Source organism: Eubalaena glacialis, chromosome 8 (genome assembly GCF_028564815.1).
Source record: "Eubalaena glacialis isolate mEubGla1 chromosome 8, mEubGla1.1.hap2.+ XY, whole genome shotgun sequence".
In the NCBI taxonomy this organism is placed as follows: domain Eukaryota; kingdom Metazoa; phylum Chordata; class Mammalia; order Artiodactyla; family Balaenidae; genus Eubalaena; species Eubalaena glacialis.
In genome coordinates, this window is record NC_083723.1 from 89,135,935 (window position 1) to 89,152,918 (window position 16,984).

Here is a 16,984-nt window from a genome sequence, read left to right on the forward strand (position 1 = left end):
CCGTCTTGGCAGTTTCCACTCTCAGTTTGAATCCCTGAATGGAAATATAATGCTCAATAAACAACTTCTGACTGTGGGATTCTTAAACCAAGCTAGTAAGTCAGATGCAGTCTGTAATTCAGCTCTGTATGAATGGAGGACTACGTATCCCAGAACACTGCTGCACGTAATCCACACACTTCTCTTGACTTTTTGCTTGTCGACAATGTTCTCTCTGCGTAGACTTTTCCTCCTAGGAGGTACTGCCATTATATTAACACCTATTTCTGTTCCTGGTGGTTAGTGCAGTGAATATACACTATTTTTTTTTTTATTGCCTGGCACCTAAAGCCCCTCTTTAAAATGGAAACTTCGTCACCTTTTGAATCCTGGTGAGAGGAAGAGTTCAGAACTTCTACTGAAGTTGACAGTTTCAGCTACTTGCTCTCCCAGTGTTCAGATGACTTGCCTGATTTCTCTCAGATCCATTTCCTTCCTTCCTCTGCTCAGCTAGCTCTGTATCACAAGAAACTACAACAAACTTCTGGAGAAGTTAGGCCAATGGAAGGCACTGATGGATGTTTGGAACTTGGAAGGCATGCAGAAGCTACGCAGGGTAATTGTGTCTCTATTATTCTGTCTCAGGCAGCATCTCTGTCACATCTCATCCATAGCTCAGTCTCCTGGGACAATTTATCCCTCAGGGTCTCAACTTTCTCCAGGCATTCCTTAATTTATTTTTAGTTCCAATCAAATCTCCCTCTCTTCTGAGCTCTGGTAACACCATTTTCCCTCTAGCCCCAGGAGTGTTACTAGCTTCCTTCTGTTGCTTAATTTCTGGATGGGCTCACTGTCTTCCGTTTGGCTACTCAGCTCTTCCAACCCTGCATTACAGATCCAATATATTTGTAAGACGAAATGGTTTCTTGGTCTTATAACTAGACTAGACCCTGACTACCTCACTCAGCCTCCTTTGTAGCTGGGGTGCAGGTCTGTGTCTCAGAACCCATCAATCATATGCATTTACTCTGGACTTTGGAAAGGTTGCTGTTGCCATGATAAAGAGACAACTAGACGGAGAACCCTCTCTGGCTGTTACATGAGTTTCAATGTTGGCTGCAGTGTTAGTGATGCTAGTGATGGTGTCCACTGCCCCATTCCATTATTTTCAGGGGTACAAGCTGCAATGTCCTGTGGCTTGGAGCATTGTTACCTCCTCACCAAGTTTCTCAGCCTTCTAGGAAATTCTATACACTATGCTTCTAAGAAATTCTTTGCCTAAGACAAGAGAATTAGTTTCTCTTGCTTGCCACTAAGAACACTGACTGATACATATTGAATCCTAGGAGTTACAGTCTTAAAACCAATATAGAATAAGAAAATGTAGGCAATTCCCTGGTGGTCCAGTGGTTAGTACTCTGCACTTTCACTGCCCGGGTTCGCTGGGGAACTAAGATCCTGCAAGCCGCACGGCGCGTCTAAAAAAAAAAAAATGTGAGAGAAATAGTTTTAAGAAATGAGCCTGATTCAGCTCTGACAGTTCCAGTGCAATTCTACCTGACAACATCCTTGGGTCCCAGATTTAGGGACAGCAATTTGGGATGTTCTGGGTCAGAAGGCAGAGCAGGTATAGTACAGAGGTATCTATAAATCTCTCCAGACACCAACTTAGTTCTTCTCTTTAGTTTGCAGCATTGTTGCCCAGATTTGTGTATCTACATTCAGGGCTATTTCAGCGGAAATTTAGGAGATGACTTGGCATTGCTCATTAGCCAAAATGTCACCGCAGTGCCCAGTCCCTGTAAGTCATGCTGCAATTGATTGTTTATTTGGCTGTCTCTCTAATGGGACAATGAGCTCCTTAGCAACAAACATTGTGTCAATTTGCTCCACATTCTAAGACCTAGCAGAGAACAGGAAAGATATTCAGCAAATATTCACTGAACAAATGAATCGATTCTGGAAAACCAGACTGAGAAACTAAAATTTTGTTCTGTTTTGTTTCTGAAAATACAGTCATTGAATTTAGAACATTGTGTTTGGAAAGAGTACACAATGCTTTTTAGTTCAGCTATTCTCCAGACTCCTCCAGGCTTCCTCCCTCATATTTCTTTACAATATCCCTCTTGTGATTGTTCAATAAAATGTCATCTCCACGCAAACCTCCTTGTAAAGTGTCAGTTATCCCTTCCTTTGTGGTACAGTATCACTTTGTACTTATGCTGATTATAAGAATTGTTGTATCACACTGTGTAATTCCTCTAATTGTCTGTATCCTCTATTAGACTTGGAATATTTCAATGACCAGAACCATGGTGCAGAACCTGCATCAATCCTTTGCACAGTCTCAGGCATATTTTAGGACCAAGGTTCTTCATAGATTACTTGGAGGGATTCAATGAGACTGATTTTCTTTTTAATGCATGCAAAATTTCATACAGACACATGCTCTTTTTTGAAGAAAAGGTCCATTTAGTATTTTTAAATGTCTGTTGTATTTAATTTAATCAATCTACATATCAAATATGTTTTTGTTTTATTATATTTTAATTTTTTCAATACAAACTGCAATACATTACAACATTAAATCTGATACAGTGTTGTTTTCATGGGCATTTTTTCCATAGTAAAATGTAAAATGTTGGGATAAATGAAGAGAAAGAAAAACAAGGAGAAAATAATCTGTTCTCTAGATCATTGTTCTATAGATTATTATTTTTATTATAATGTTCTACCCCATCTCCTTTCTCTCCACTAGGCAAGGGATTTCTCCACACTGTGCTAAGATGTTACCTATTATGAAATGAGATGGAAAGAAAAGCACTGAAGTAATAGTTCTGACTTGACTCCATTGAGGCATTAAAGTCATTTCAACTAAATACTCAATTTAAAAATATATTGCTGATTTTTCTCACCAGAGTTTTTCAGTCCACAGTTCTTTATTTGAACTTCTTGAGGTCAGATGGGTTTTCAAATGCTGTATTTTTTCTACATACTAAAAAGGTAATAAAATGCATTTACTGCCTATTAAGCAGCACCCTAGCAGAATCTGGGACAGCATCCCGAGATCCAACACACTAAAAATGCTGTAGAAAACTGTATGGATATTCAGACTGAGAAAGATAAGTAAAGACTATAAATAAACCAATGTCATTCTTTGAAGTCAAATTTTGAAGCCAAATTAGGTCAGGTTTTGCAGCCAAAAAAAAATTAGTTTTCAGAGTTATTTGGATCTTGGAAATCAAGGCTTGTATTCAACTCGCACTACTGGGCTCCTTATTATGAATTTTTCAATTGAATTATTTTTCTTAAACTATATCAACTTCAAACTCATAATGGAGCTTATGGAATGCTATCACTGCCAAAAGAATAGTACGTGAAAAATAATGAGTTATAGGGAGTGTGGAGAGAAGAAAACTCAGCATCTTAAAATGTTAACTACTACAAAAATAATTCAGAGTTTTAGAATTTATGTATGTCACACACATAAATACACAAACATGCACACACACACCAGATAAGCAACAGCAAACATAGAGCACTAAATGGCATACAGGCATGGTCAAGGTTACTTTGGATGCTGTATGTTAGAGGTTGAATGAGAAAGTATGGGGGAAAAAATGGGATATGCAACAAGGAGATTGTCATGGTCCCTATAAACTTACCATAAAGGTATCAGACTCACCAAGCAGTTTAAAAAAAAGAAAGGGCCAAAACCTTCTGAACATTCACAAATGTTCAGAACAGAGGTATTCACAAAACTTCTGCTTATTGCGGACTTAGTGGTCAAACAGTCTTTAGCAGAAAGTTAAGGTGCAGTTTCTGGGTTAGTCATTCTAGTTAAAGTATGTCTTTTCCCTTGATTTTCACAGAAGGACCCGCTCTGAGCGATGTTTTTAAAAACTATTGGGAAAAATTTCACTGAGAAAGTAAGAGATAAGCAATATAAGCATCCTATTAAAAAGTAATTTCAGATGACTAGAAGCAAAATATACAAAGACGAGGATGTGAAAAACGAAAGAGCGTTCTTTCATGCCTATCATGAACATTTTAAGTTAAATGCTTTTTTAAAAAAAATTTAATTGTACTGTCAACAATAAGGACCTTCTCAAGAGCATATTAATCAAAACATGGGGACCTAGTTCACTCATTAAAATGTTTCATTATTCAGACAACGTGTGTCACCTATTGATTATTATCAGTTACAATTCCTAACACAAATAAAACTTAGTCACATTTAAAAATCAGGTTTAGCAAAGTCATTTTTGGTAATAATGTCCTTATAAAAGTATTTCAAAATCATAAATTTCATACATATATATATATCCCTTCAATGGTATTATTTGCCTGAACTCAAATTATCAGGTGGATGTAACCAAACTAGCATGGGACATAACCAAATTCTACTTGCTCCTTACAGAGAGGTGAATCATACCGCTGGGATCTGGGATGCTGGAGACCATATTCTCCACTGATACAATTTTCCCCCAAATATCCATTCTCCTCCTTGGAATATCCCGCCATATTCTTTCAGCATGAGTTATTAAAAGAAACCCCTCTGAGGAAACAGCAGTACCTATCAGATCACTGATGTGACGGCTTGAGCAGAGTGACAGATGGCACATGTGCTTTACACATTCTCAGAGTAACATAATTATAATTGATGATTGTCCTATCTTCCACATTTCCCCCAGGGAATACTTCTTTCCTTATTTGACTTCTTTTCTTGTTTGCTCAGCCTCTCTCTAGAATTTTTACTTTTTCAATTCCCTGACTTCATATTGTTCCTTAATTCCATACCCCTTGTTCTTCTGCCTCCTTAGGAGTCCAGTCTAAAGCAAGCATATTAGAATGGGAAATTTAAATACAATGGCATTAGAAGATAAATAAATAAATGAATATAGCCTTTTTAAATGACAGGATTCTTGACTGAGAAACATTCTAAGATAAAATGCAGCTTAGTAATTACCATAATTATGTTGTTTATATACATTAATACATGTATACAATGCATGAAAGACTTTACTTGAACTAGCGTTCACCGTAAGCAAATATTAGTCAACACTTATTTTAAAAAGAGCTATATTAAAATTTAAAATGAAAATTAATACAAAACAGAAATAGAGACTCAGAAAAGGAAGAGAAAGAATGTGGATGGCATTTATAGAGAAAACAGTATCACTGAAATGGTTACTATATTGTATCATTTTGAAATCATAGTAGAAGATGCCGCTGATGACTCCACCCCCACAAGTCTGGGAAACAGAAATATCACAGATGTTTTTCAAGTAAATTGATGAAACACTGAAGCTTCTGAAAATTTCTGGATAGGAATGGTTTGTGGAAGTGGTTGCTCTCACCCTTTCCCCACCACTCTCAACACACACATCCACACACATATATACAACATGAAGTGTCATCACACCATATTACAGCATATCAAGAAGCCACTCTATGTTTGTTAGCTTAAACAAATGTATCATTGAACTCATCATTTTTATTATAAAATAATTCATCTCTCTTCATAGAGTTTCTACAGACGTCCATGAAATTTCTATGGCAAGAATTCAAGAATTTAATAGGCAACTCACGGATAAAAAAAAATGAAAAGAGAAGATAAACTTTTTTTGAGAAGCATCAAAAAGTACTAGTCTAAATTAATAGAGAAATTTCTACCTGCTGTGATCAGATTCATCTATTTAAATATTACTTAAGAATTCATTTTTAAATTTATATTATCAGGATTAGTTTCATTATGTAAACGCATAGTTCTTCTCCTAAGAAAAGGTTTGACATTAGTGTATACAGTTCACAAAAGTGTTTGCTAATGATTCAGAATTTGCATGTAAATATGCATAGTGTTATAATGCTTGGGGAAAAGAAAAAGTGAAAATAAGAATACAGCTACCAGGGACTCCCCTGGTGGCGCAGTGGTTAAGAATCCGCCTGCCAGTGTAGGGGACACAGGTTCGAACCCTGGTCGGGGAAGATCCCACATGCCGTGGAGCAACTAAGACCGTGCACCACAACTACTGAGCCTGTGCTCTAGAGCCCACAAGACACAACTACTGAGCCCGTGTGCCACAACTACTGAAGCCCACACACCTAGAGCCCATGCTCTGCAACAAAGAGAAGCCACCGCAATGAGAAGCCCGCACACCACAAGGAAGAGTAGCCCCCACTCACCACAACTAAAGAAAGCACACATGCAGCAATGAAAACCCAATGCAGCCAAAATTAATTAATTAATCAATCAGTTAATTAAAAATAATACAACTACACATATTCTACTTGATATAAATCTCTGTAGATTCAACATTGTCTTATAAACTGATAGATGATAATGCCTTTGAACATTTGACAAGGTCTATAGGCAATTGAGGGGGGCACACTGCAGAAAGTTAAAAATTGGTCTAATCCTAATTATTTTGATAGTTCAGTTGTAACCAATGCTATGCAGATTCCAGACAAGCACATGAAAATGAGGTGATGTGGAATATGTAGATAAATTGTCATGAAAAACCCATTAGGGGAAAAAAAATAAGATTACAGTCTCACCAAACACTGGCCCAAAAGGAGGGAATTTAAAAGAAGCTATAAACCTCCAAGTATTTAGACAAGTTATAAGTAAAAGTTTATGGTATGTTGGGTGAGTATCAAATAGGGATCACCACGGTAAGCAAGTTGTCCATTTAGCACAGAACTTTGAAGTCATGAAAAATGGGTATTATATACTATCATTCCTGGTTGAAATTATTCCTGATAATCTGGAAGGTGAAATGAGTTTTTTTCAATTAGAATTTATTGAAGCACATTTGATTGTGACAGATAAACTAGTATCTTTTCTTTTAATCTCTCAGCTGAACTCAAAATTCATCCACTTGAAAATTATCTTCCACTAAAAATCTATGCCTCTTCCTCCATCTTTCTATCCACCTCTAATATTCTCCACGTCAGATTTCAGCACTATCTTCAGACAAGTTACTGTAACCCCACACCACTCTCTTTTAACAAGCTCTGCTCTGTCTTATCTATCTATACCAAATGTTTGAGGTTTTTCTGTAGGTTTATATTCTAGTAATTAGAGAAGAATATTAAAGATTGAGCATCTAAAAAAGTTATACAGTTGCTAAAAATAATAAAGTTCATAAATGAAGTTAGCTCATTATTTCCTTCCTTCTCCAACAGCATCTTAATTTACTTTGGAGCTACTCCTACATAGCACGTTTCTCTGTCTTCACTCACAGATGTTGCATAGTTTTCCCTACATTTGTAGGTTCTCACCCACTTCTCATATTCTCTCTCTTTCAGAACCAGTACACACTGAGGTTTATTAATAATTGTCATAGATACAAAGTATAAAAGGCCTCAAATGAATTTCAGCATCACCTTTTTGCAAGAAGGACAGACATCTGAGGTCATTCCAGCAGAGATCTTAATTTACTTCATAAAGAAGAGTAGAACAACTGTCCTCTGGCATAATATTGTAATCTAATCACTGGAAATTCTGTTTTCCTGTTTCATCAGAAAGACCATTTAACAAACCTGAGCTTAGCTCACTTTTTTAAAATATGGAAAGGAACAAATATAAAGTTGGAAGCAACAAAACTATAAGCATTGTTAACTTATAAACTTCAAATGAAAAAAAGAATGTAAAAATATTTCAGATTCTGAAATGTTTCACATTCAAAAAGCAATATATATTTCTATCATCATTAATATTTTTATCGTTGAAATTTTTAGACTCTAAAAAATCAGATATTCCAGTATAGTTTAATTGTCATTGTTTTTGCTTATAACTAGATATTAATCACTATAAAGTCTTTAAATTTTTCCATTTAGTGGTATCATTTTAGATTACTAAGTTAAAGTGGCTCTTTTACATGAAATCCTTAAGAGAGGAGATTATTAAAATATGGGTTAACTCATGTTCTTCATAAGTCTAAGAAGCAAGCAGAAAGAAGAGCAGGATAAAGTACACTTACAACATGAAAGAGCTGGAAATTATGAAGTGACTTGTAAGGGATTTTAAATCATACTATAAAAGGGACCCTTGAGTTAAGAAAAAAATTCAAATTAGTTATCCTATTAGAGATACAGTACAGGAAAAAATTGCAGATAGGGCAAATATTTTATTCATAACATGCTAACTAAAATTTTAAAAGCTGAAGTAATATCTTATACATATGCCTCAAAGATAAATATTAATGAATAAAAGAAATGTCCATACTGGTGAATGGGAAAAAAATCTATAGTAGCAAATCAGCCTATGGTTTTTTTTTGTTTGTTTCCTTTTCTTTTGTCTGCTATGTGATTTCAATAAAATTAAAACTCTTTGAGCATTTTTCCTATGCTCATATTTTATGACAATGTCTAAGTGAAGCGCAGCTGGCATGCTCCAAGTTCGCAGCCACCACTGATCACACCAATGGATCTAAACAGTCTTTCCTCTTCTCACACATGAGTAGAATCTCACTCTTTAGCGGACCAATACAACAACTGATTAACACATTTCTAATGAAATTTATACACCATTTTTATGTATTTATCTCATATCCTATCCCTGTGTATTCCCTACTGCCAAGAACAATACGTTTAATTTAGTAACACTAAACTCAAGTAAATTAGTATGTCTAATTGACTCTAAGTTCTGATTTATAAAAAAAGTCTCTTCACTAACTGAATGTGTTTGTGTGTAGAACTTTTTGGGACCTAATGCAAACTAAAGTCACAATGATATTTCCTATTACATATTCCTGAAAGGAAGCAACCTCAGTGATAAGAACAGAAGGGTCTATAAAGAACATGCATAATGCTTGAGCAATGCAAATGAAAAAAAGTCAGTGTCACAATCCCTAAGTATTTATAATTTTGTGTGGAAATTATATTACTGTTAAGAAAACATTTTAAAATACACTGCCTGGTATCAAAGTATGTTTGATTAAAAGTGTTCATATTTTAGACTCAGAATGATGGATTCAAAAAGCATTTTATGAAGCACAATTTTTTTTTATTTAAAAGAATAAGTAAAACATAAAAGTTTTAGATATATGTTTGTTACCACATTGCTGCTTTTTATAGGGGGTGAGTCGTGCTATTTGGATTAAGCTATGGAATGAATTAAAATTTAAAATGTCATTTTCGACCAATATATTATTTATCTTTACAGTCCTTCTTGCCCAGTACATAGCATAGTGTTTCTTTTTCATTTTTTCTTTTTTTTTTTTGCCATTATCAGTACCTCTAAATATTTTAAAATTAAAATCTGTTTAGGGAGTAAGAAAAGTTCATTTATTATAAATGATCAGAGATGGAGAAGTTTTAAAGATAGCTCTGTATCTATGTGACTGGGAAATAGAATCATCTGAAAAAAATAAACAAAAAAGTTTCTGGTGGACTGATTATTGACTGAAAGGCAACTTTATGTACTCTGCTCTGTGACTCCAGAGTTGAGAATTTGCAAACTGTATTTCCCAAATTCTCTGAAAATAGGAACCACTAGAAGGTATGTTGACTTTCTCCCCATGGTTTAAGATGCTCAACAAAACTGTTTATATTCCATCCCACTTAGAGAAAAAAACTTCCTTTTAGGGATGTCAACTAAATATTTTGCCTATTTTTGAACTTTATATAAATGTTTTATGGTTTGCTTCTTTAGCTCAACATCATGTTTGAATGATTCATCTATCCTGTTTTACACATAGCACTAGATTATTACTTTTCACATCTTTAAAAGATGTCATTATATAAATACATCACTAGTTTTTTTATTCAATGTAATGTTGATAGTCATTTGGGTTGTCACCAGTATTAAAGTATTCCAAACGTTACATCTATGACCATTTGTGTTCACTGTTTAGCGGACTCTTCTACAAAGTGATTGTACAAATTTGCACACCAACTCAGCAACATATGAAAATTCTAATAGCTCTATATCCTCTATAAGACTTTTTAAATGTTGGTCAAATTTGTAAGTGTGTAGAGTTATCATATTATAGTTTTAATCTGCATTTCCAAAAATATTAATAAGATTGAGAACTTTTTAATCATCTATAAGAAGTAAGTTGCAAGTTCAAGGGGACTAAATATATTAAACATGTTTAAAATTCTTGAGCTGCCCAGGAAGAGATAAAAGTACTAACTCACATATGAAAATTCAAGAATGCATACTGTAATTTGTACATATAGTAAAACCACATACAATTACTTGGCTGCTAGAAGAAAAATAGAATAATAAAAATAATCAATTCGAAATAAGTTAAGAAAGGTGAGAAAAAGGAACACAGCACAGGTGGGAAAAATTCAAAAAATTGTACAATGGCAAATTTAGATATTAAATACCAATTATTCTACTAAATATAAAATTCTATATATTCTAATTAAAATGCAAACATGTTAATAAAAATTTATTAACAATTAATGAAAAATAGTTTCCACAAGACATATAAAATGCATGGATTTAAAATTTGAGAATAAAAAGATAGAAAAACATATACCAGGTATAAACTAACCAAATGAAAGCTGAAATAGCTATATTAGTATCAGTGAAAAATAATTTCAAGTAACAGTGTAATAATATAAAGTCCTAAAAATAAATTTTATAATATAAAAATTTAGGGCTTCCCTGGTTGCGCAGTGGTTGAGAATCTGCCTGCCAATGCAGGGGACATGGGTTCGAGCCCTGGTCTGGGAAGATCCCACATGCCGCGGAACAACTAAGCCTGTGAGCCACAACTACTGAGCCTGCGTGTCTGGAGCTTGTGCTCTGCAACAAGAGAGGCCGCGATAGTGAGAGGCCTGCACACCGTGATGAAGAGTGGCCCCCGCTCGCCACAACTAGAGAAAGCCCTCGCACAGGAACGAAGACCCAACACAGCCAAAAATAAATAAATAAATAAATAAAAATTAAAAAAAAAAAATTTAATTCACCAAATATATGTAATATCCATAAATTTGTATGCAACTAATAGCAAAGCCTCAAAACATATAAAGTAACAAAATAGAACTTAAAAAAATGGCATAAATAATTCCATAATTACACAAGATATTTTTAACCCATGTTTCTCAATAATTGAAAGGATAACCAGACAAATAGTAGTAAACATATAAAAGATTTGAAAAGTACTATTAACAAACTTCATCTAATCAACATAATATAGAACACTACTGGTAACAACTGCAGAACAAAATTTTTTGCAGAACAGAAATTCTTGCCAAACAAAATTCTCAAGTGATCATTAAATACTGATCAGATCTGAGCACATGCCTCACCAAAACCAAGTATCAATAAAAACTAAAGTACTGAAATCATCTGGAATATGTTCTCTGGCCAAGTGCAAAGTTAGATAACTTTTAATTTCTAATAAGTTTGGATATTAAGAAATGCACTTCTAAGTAATCAACTGGGTCAAAGAAAACATGACAAGAAAGAATTAGGAAATAATTTAAATCACATTTTACCATTTTCCAATGTATGCAGGTGTGTGAAAAAATAGGGTATTAGATTAAAAAAATTAAAACCACCATAATAAATATGTTTGGACCCTTAGGGAATTAAAAAAATAATATTATATTCAACAATACTATTACATAAATAAATTTGAAAAATTATTTCATGGATATGATGATGTTTCAGTTAAATAGGAAAATATTATTATTAGAGGAACAAAGCTTTAATTTTTTTCAGAGGGTACTGTCATAAAATTTAAAATTATTTTCAAATAGTTCAGAAAATAATAGACCTATCTACTGATGAGAAAGAGAGGACAAATAAGACAAAAAGTTAACAATTTGTAAAAGGATACCTCTACTTCTTGTATTATTCTTTTAGTTTGCCTCCATCTTCACAATTTTTCTTTTTTTTTTAAAGATTTTCTTTTTGATGTGGACCATTTTTAAAGTCTTTATTGAATTTGTTACAATATTGCTTCTGTTTTATGTTTTGATTTTTTGACCTTGAAGCATGTGGGATCTTAGCTTCCCAACCAGGGATCAAACCTGCACCCCTGCATTGGAAGGCAAAGTCTTAACCACTGGACTGCCAGGGAAGTCCCCACAATTTTTCAAGTAAAATTTTAGTGAAATTTTTGAGGGATAAAGCTCAGGCTGTGGTCAGAGGCAAATTTATAACCTTCAAATAGAACTAGTGATGAAGAATAAAATGTAAAAATCTCAAGAATCTAACCAAGAAGTTAGAGAAAGAAAAGCAAATTATACATAAGACACAAGCAGAGATGAATAACTTAGAAAGCAAATATCCAAGAGAGGGTATAAACAAAGTCAAAATATGATTCTGTGAAAAGATTAATAAAACTGAAAAACCTCTGACAATATAAATAATATAAATGTAAAATGTAAATGTAAAACACAAAAAACCACTTTAGGAATAAAAAAGGTATAACTGTACATTCTACAAATATTAAAAACTAATTATTAAGGATAATTACAGATATTAATTCTACAGATATTAAAAAGTAATACTGTTATGGATTGAACTGTGTCCCCCAAACTTGATATGTTGAAGTCCTCTTTGCAGGTATAGTCAAGTTAAGATGAGGTTATTAGGGAGAGACCTAATAGAGTATGACTGGTGTCCTAATATAAGGGGAAGTTTGGACATAGAGACAGACATTCACAGAGGGAAAATAATGTGAAGAAACAGAGGGAATGCCACTTACAAGGAAAAACTGAGCTACCAGAAGCTACTAGAGAGGCATGAAACAGATTTTTTTCTTACAGCCTTCAGGAGAAGCCGATCCTGATAATGCCTTGATTTCAGACTCCTAGCATCCAGAACTGAGACAATAAATTTCTAAGACACCAAGTTTGCAGTACTTTGTTATAGCATCCCTAGCAAACTAATACAGGTTGTATAAACATATTTTGCCAATAAATTTAAAATGTTGATAAAGTTGACAAATTCCAAGAAAGAAACAATAAAAATTAAAACAAGAATAAATATAAAATTAGAATAGTTTAATAATTTTAAGGAAGTGAAACCCAAAAATAAAACCTTCCCACAGAGACATTTCAGGGCTTAATCAGTAGATGGATTCAGTAATAAATCCCAGGAAATATTTCTGGAAAAAAATTATACAAATTTTTGGTTTTCAAATGTGGTATGTTTTTTGCTCCCTAATACGTTGATATTGTGAATTACATCATTTGTTTTTCAAATGTATATCAGGCTTGAATTACCAGGATATATCCCTCTTTGTCATGATATATTATCCTTTTATATATTGCGGGGTTTGATTTGCTAATATTGTGCAAAGGATTTTTTACATCTAAGTTTGTGAGGGACATTGTTCTATTAATCTTTCTTTGTAATGTCTTTGTTTGGTTTGGGTTTTGGCCTGATAAAAATGAATTGCAAAATGTTTTCTCTCTTCCTTTTCTTGGAAAAGTTAATGTAGAAATAGTAATATTTCTTTTTTGAATGTTAATTAGAATTTTCCAGTGAAGCCATTTGGTCCTGGAGATTTATTTCTTGAAAAACTTTATTTATTAATTTGGTTTCTTTAATAGACATAGAATAATTCACATTATTTAATCTTGAGTAAGGTTGGTTAGTTTGTGTCTTCTAAGGAATTTGTCCATTTCAACTAAATTGTTAAATTTATGAGCATAAAGTTGGCTGTAATATTCTCTTATCTTTTTAACATCTGTAGGATCTATAATAATATCCTTTTTTCATTTCTCATTTAATAATTTGTGCCTTCTCTTTTTTTCATGGTTATTCTTTCTAGAATTTTATTAATTTTTAATATTTTCAAAGAACCAGCTTTTGTTTTTTTTAAATATCTTTTTTTTTCTGTCTTCAATTTCATTAATTTTTATTTTGTTATTTCTTTCCTTCAGCTTCCTTTAGGATTAATTTTTACCTTCATTCTTCTCACTCTCCAAAATGGTGGCCCCATCTTCCTTTCATGCGCTACTGTAGGTAAGTCAAGATTCAAATAACATCTTCTCTTATAAGAAACTGTATTTTCTTATACATCAGGGTAGTTGCCTGCCTAAGACCTCAGTTTTCTGATGGGTTCTAAAGAAATGACTTTGTAGATTATCTGGAGTGATAATGCTCTTTCCAGCTTTCTACATCCTGGGAAAAAGTCAGAAACTCTTTTAAAAAGTATTGTTCTCACTCCTTTTCAAATTAGATAATTTCTATTCATCTATCTTCAGGTTCACTGACACTTTTCTTTGTTACCTCTATTCTTCCGTTAAGTTCATCCAGGGAATTTTGAAAATTTTAAATATTATTGTATTTTTAAATTCTAAAATGTCCATTTGTTTCTTCTTTATAATTTCTACTTTTCAGCTGAGATTTCCTATCCTTTAATTTATCACAAGCACATGCCATATTAAGCACAGTTAATTTATATTCTTTTATGATAATTCCACCATTTGGGATATCGCAGTTGATTTTCTTCTCCTTTGAGAATAATACCATTTTCCTGGTTCTTCTTATGTTAATTAATTTGGAATTTATCTTGGACATTGTGAAAATTGTGTGGTGGAGAATCTTGATTTTGTTATATTCTTCTGACAAGCTTTGATCTATTTTTTAGCAAGCAATTACCTTGATTAGGCTCCAATTGCAATCTCTGTCTCACTTGAAATAGGTAGCAACTCAATTTTAAGTATAATTTTTTTTTTTTACCTTTTAGCCAGGATGCCTGCATGTGCTATTTTTAGACCAGGTAGAGACTTAGGTAGTGATTGTACACAGAACACAGGGTTCTCCTTCTATACTCTCTCCTTTCCAGGACACTCTTCTCATTCTCCAGCACAGGCAATGTGCTATTTATTACAAGTTCAGCTGTCTTTCTCTGTGCTGTGAACATGGCCCACCCTCAGGCCAAATCCACAAAAATGGACTAACCTATGTCAGGACTTTTCTTCAAGTATCAACTTCCCTCCAAAATCTGCCTTTTTTTGTTCACTCTCTGGAGCCCTCAGAGTGGTTGGTTTTTTGTATTAGTCCAGAGTTGATTCATGTCATTTTGGAACAATTAGAATGGTAGAGGTTTACTCTGACAAATGGTAAGAGAACTCCACAAATTCTCTTTTTAATGCAATCTTCTATTTAGCCCATTAATGCATTCTAAAATTTGATGATAATCTCTTTCATTTCCAAATCTTTTGTTGCTTTTTCTTGTTATTCTTGTTGTTCTTGTTATTCTTTTATGATTGGGCTGATAATTTTTGATGGTTTCTTATTCCTTTTTATGTTTATGGTTTATGGTTTTTAAATCTATATTTTATTTCTTGACGCAATTTTAAAACAATTATTTTATATTTTGTATTAAGTAATTCCAATATCAAGAGTTCTTAGAAATATACGTATGCTGTTTTGTTAATTTTGTTCACTCTTACTCATAGGGGCTTTATTCCTTGTACATTTGGTTAACTTTATTATGTGCTCATATTAGGCTTTTTAAAGGGAGATCATTTGCATTTGTTTCTGTCGCATGTCTTCCAGTTTTATAAACTCAGGGCCACTTCAGTTTTTCAGCTTAGGATTCTCTAGACCTTGAAATTAGAGTAAATTTAATTTACAATTAATGTGAGGAAGTCCTATGGTTACAAATTCTCAGAGTTTTTTATTTTCCCATTCTGAATCTGCCTAAAATAGACAAGTTATCTTGTCATTTTCCTTTGCTGGCAGGTTAGATTTTCTATCACCCTTTCATTGGCATTACAGCCATTTGAGAGTTCTTGCTTTATATGTGGGTCTCGATTCCACTCATCACTTTGTAAGAGCCCCAGCCATTGTATTAATTTCACCAAAGAGTCTATAAAAATCAAGTCTAGTTCTTAGCAAAAGTAAATGTCCCAAAGCAGCCACAGATTCTATGTGTCCTTACTATTTTGGTTGTTTCTCAACTTTTTAATCTCAGCTATCAATTTTATAGCCTATTTGCATTAATTTTTCTGCACCTAAATGTTTTATGATGACAGTGTTTTTCAGAATATCTAGTCACCCACCATACTGGCAGAAAAAGAAATTCTATACTTGGCTGCCGGTGCTGGAGCCGCCATTGGAGCCGGCCTGGCTTGCGATCTCCGCTGAGGAGCGGGAGGTTGGGCCGCAGTTACAGCGGCGTCGGCTCCCGGTGCCTGGCCCTTCGGCGGCACGGCGTGCGGGGCGACGTGGAAGCGGCCCATGGAGTTCGAGACGGCGCTGCTGAATCCCGGCTCCCTGAAGCGGCGGCGCTGCGCCCCTCCGCCGGCCGCACTCCGGACCTCAGGCCCCCGGACGCCGAGCCGCCGCCGCCGCTGCTGCTTCAGGCGCAGCCCGCCCCGCCCGGCAGCGAGCGGCGCCTTCCAACTGCGGGGCAAATTTGTCAGAACATAAAACAAGAATATAGTCGTTATCAGAGGTGGAGACGTTTAGAAGTTGTTCTTAATCAGAGTGACGCTTGTACTTCGGAAAGTCAGCCTCACTCAGCGCTCACAGCACCTAGTTCTCCAGGTTCCTCTTGGATGAAGAAGGACCAGCCCACCTTTACCCTCCGACAGGTTGGAATAATATGTGAGCGGTCTCTTAAAAGACTATGAAGATAAAATTCGGGAGGAGTATGAGAAAATCCTCAATACCAAACCAGCAGAACAATATGAATCTTTTGTGAAATTCACACATGATCAGATTATGCGACGATATGGGACAAGGCCAACAAGCTACGTGTCCTGAAGCTTTCTTGCATATCTGGGTACCAGGTTTGACCTCAAGAGATGGCTGCTGTGCACTTTTTGCAACTGGCTTGATATCACATTTCAGCTCCAACTTTGCATCCTGAGAACACTTAAATGTTATTGGAGGTCCATTTTATACAACTTGAAAGACCTTAAAACTTTCCAGTTGCCACAAGCATATCTTTCTTTTCTGCTCATCCAATAAACAGCTGTGCCCTACTGTGATAGATTTTCCAAACAAAAATACCTGGAGCAGCAGTTTAGCAAAATATGCCCTCAGTGGCACTCAACAAATGGAGTTTCCCCA

At 34.5% G+C, this 16,984-nt stretch overlaps 1 pseudogene; it reads left to right on the top strand.

The window, feature by feature from the left end:
* The first annotated feature begins 553 nt into the window (after positions 1 to 553).
* LOC133096625 (akirin-1-like) lies at positions 554 to 16,777 on the top strand (annotated as a pseudogene).
* The last annotated feature ends 207 nt before the right edge of the window (positions 16,778 to 16,984 follow it).